The following is a 3701-nucleotide window of genomic DNA, read 5'->3' as shown; positions in this document are numbered from 1 at the left end:
AATATCCGACCATCCAAGTAGAAGCCTTCCTTTGCGTTACAAGCCTGTAGAGAGCAGCAAAAGGAGCCAGCTCACAGCCTGCGTCTGAGAAGGCGCTTCTCCTTCTGCACACTCTAGTCCAGGGCCTCCCTGCCTGGAAGAGATGGCCAGCAATAGCTCCAGCTCAAACCCCACGACTTGTCCGATCGGGAATGCCCACAGCAGCAGCTCTCCGCTCGTTATCCCCATCCTGGCCCAGGAAGGACCACATGCCCAAAGGACCGTTCTGGCACACTCCTTTCTCTGACCCCGCCGGAGGAAGGCCCCTATTTTGTATCAGCATTTATTCTGGTTCTTTGGCCACCCAGAAGTTGATATTCTCATTTTACCAGGGTTCGGGATCATCTCAGGTCCAAAAGAACTCTTCGGTTATACAGGAATCGTCTGAGCTGTAACATCAATTGGGTTTTCAGGCTTTGTCCTATGAGCCATCACATACGGACGGCAGATACACAAGCCTACTTTACTTCCACGACTGTAACGACTCCTATCCTGGAGGAGTTAAAGTATTTGGCTGAGGAGCCACACTTCCCGGAGGGAATAGGAAGAGGTCACCCCCATACTCTGAGCTCGATCTCCTCTTTAGGCCTGGAGCTCTGCCAGTTCTGCCCTACTCTCTGTCCCTGGGTAGTATTCTACCTGGCACTCATTATCACTGTGGGCGTAGGGGCACATTCACACTTAGAGGAGCCCTTGTCTTTCCAGGTCCTACGCTTAGTGGCATATGAGCAGAAGTCCGTTTTTTATCTCATTTGTAGGAGTTAACATAACATTCTCCCTGCCCCCCCCCCCTTCTACTTCTATCTGGCACGCCTCCACCACACTCGGATAATCCAGATGCTTATATGGTATGGAACATATTACCATCAATTGGCTCCTTTATCTTACTTACGGCTGTTATTCTAATAGTGTTCATCCTCTGAGAAGCCTTTGCTTCCAAATGGGTTCTCAATGTAGAACTAACAATAACCAATGGTAGTCCTCCACCTTATCACACATTTGAACAATCAATTTTCTTTCGATCTGCAGTTCAAGAAAGGGAAGAATTGAACCACCTGAGACTGGTTTCAAGTCAACCCTGTAACCTTTATGACTTTCTCATAAAATATTAGTAAAATCATTCCACAACTTTGCCATAGTTAAATTAGAGGTTTAAAATCTACATATCTTATATGCCTTATCCTATTCAGCTCTACTTCCAAGATGCCACATCCCATATTTTAGAAGTCATGTATTTTCATGACCCCACATTAATGATCGTGTTCCTAAATAGCTCCTTAATGTTGTATATTATTGTTCTTTTTTTAATTATTAAACATTTATTAATATTCATTTTAACCTGTTTACATACTTTATGCCCCTACTTTCCCCTTCACCCCCCCTTTTTTCTCCCCCCACCCATGGCCAACGCACATTTCCACTGGTTGTAACAAGTGTCCTTGTTCAGGGCCTATTTCCAAGTTGTTGATGTGGTAGTTTCGAGTCCACATCCCCAGTCATGTCCGCCTCAACCCATGTGTTCAAGCAGTTGTTTATCTTATATGTTTCCTCTCCTGCAGTTCTTCCTCTGAATGTGGGTAGCATCTTTACCATAAATCCCTCAGAGCTGTCCTGGGTCATTGCATTCCTGCTGGTACAGAAGTCCATTACATTCGATTTTACCACAGTGTATCAGTCTCTGTGTACAATGTTCTTCTGGCTCTGCTCCTTTCACTCTGCATCAGTTCCTGGAGGTCTCTCCAATTTGCATGGAATTCATACAGTTTATTATTCCTTTGAGCACAATAGTATTCCATCACCCGCATACACCACAGTTTGTTCAGCCATTCCCCAATTGAAGGACATCGCCTCATTTTCCAGTTTTTTTGCCACCACAAAAAGTGCAGCTATAAATATTTTCATACAAGTCTGTTTATGATCTCTTTGGGGAACAAACCCAGCAATGATATGGCTGGATCAAAGGGCAGGCATTCTTTTATAGCCCTTTGAGCATAGTTCCAAATTGCCAGCCAGAATGGTTGGATCAGTTCACAGCTCCACCAGCAATGCATTAATGTCCCCATTTTGCCACATCCCCTCCAGCATTCATTACTCTCCCCTTCTTTCATTTTAGCCAATCTGCTAGGTATGAGGTGATACCTCAGAGTTGTTTTGACTTGCATTTCTCTAATTATTAGAGATTTAGAGCACTTTCTCATGTGCTTATTGATACTTTTGATTTCTTTACCTTAAAATTGCCTATTCATGTCTCTTGCCCATTTATCAATTGGGGAATGGCTTGATTTTTTATACAATTGCTTTAACTCCTTGTATATTTGAGTGATTAGACCCCTGTCAGAGTTTTTTGTCATAAAGATTTTTTCCCAATTTGTTGTTTCCCTTCTGATTTTGACTACATTGTTTTGGTTTGTACAAAAGCTTTTTAGCTTAATATATTCAAAACCATTTAATTTAGATTTTGTAATTTTCTCTAACTCTTGCTTGGTTTTAAAATCTTTCCTTTCCCACAGATCTGACAGGTATACTATTTTGTGTTCACTTAACTTATTTATAGTTTCCCTCTTTATATTCAAGTCATTCACCCATTCTGAATTTATCTTGGTGTAGGGTGTGAGATGTTGATCTAAACCTAATCTCTCCCATATTGTTTTCCAAATTTCCCAGCAGTTTTTGTCAAATAGTGGATTCATGTCCCAAAAGTTGGGCTCTTTGGGTTTATCATACACTGTCTTGCTGACATCATTAACCCCGAGTCTATTCCACTGATCCTCCCTTCCATCTCTTAGCCAGTACCATATTGTTTTAATGACTGCTGCTTTATAGTATAGTTTGATATCTGGTACTGCTAGGCCCCCTTCCTTCACATTTTTTTTTCATTATTTACTTTGATATTCTTGATCTTTTGTTATTCCAGATGAAATTTGTTATAGTTTTTCCTAATTCAGTAAAGAAGTTTTTTGGTAGCTTGATAGGTATGGTGCTAAATAGGTAAATTAATTTGGGTAGGATGTTCATTTTTATTATGTTAGCTCATCCTACCCATGAACAATTAATGGCTTTCCAATTGTTGAGGTCCAGTTTTATTTGTTTGGAAAGTGTTTTGTAGTTGTTTTTGTATAATAGCTGTGTTTGTTTTGTTAGATTGATTCCCAAGTATTTTATATTGTCTAGGGTGATTTTAAATGGTGTTTCTCTTTCTACCTCTTGCTGTTCTAATGTGTTGGAAATGTGTAGAAATGCTGATGATTTATGTGCATTTATTTTGTATCCCACAACTTTGCTAAAGTTGTTGATTATTTCTATAAGCTTCTTAGTTGATTCTCTAAGATTTTTTAAGCAGACCATCATATCATCTGCAAAGAGTGATAACTTAGTCTCCTCCTTGCCTATTTTGATACCTTCAATTTCTTTTTCTTCTCTAATTGCTACTGCTAGTGTTTCTAGTACTATGTTGAATAATAGAGGTGATAATGGGCATCCTTGTTTCACTCCTGATCTTATTGGGAAGGCTTCTAATTTATCCCCATTGCATATAATGCTTGTTGATGGTTTTAGGTATATATTGTTTATTATTTTTAGGAAGGGTCCTTCTATTCCTATACTTTTCAATGTTTTCAATAGGAATGGGTGCTGTATTTTGTCAAAGGCTTTTTCAGCATCTA

Source organism: Gracilinanus agilis, chromosome 6 (assembly GCF_016433145.1).
Source record: "Gracilinanus agilis isolate LMUSP501 chromosome 6, AgileGrace, whole genome shotgun sequence".
Lineage (NCBI taxonomy): Eukaryota > Metazoa > Chordata > Mammalia > Didelphimorphia > Didelphidae > Gracilinanus > Gracilinanus agilis.
Note: the sequence above shows the minus strand (reverse complement) of the source record.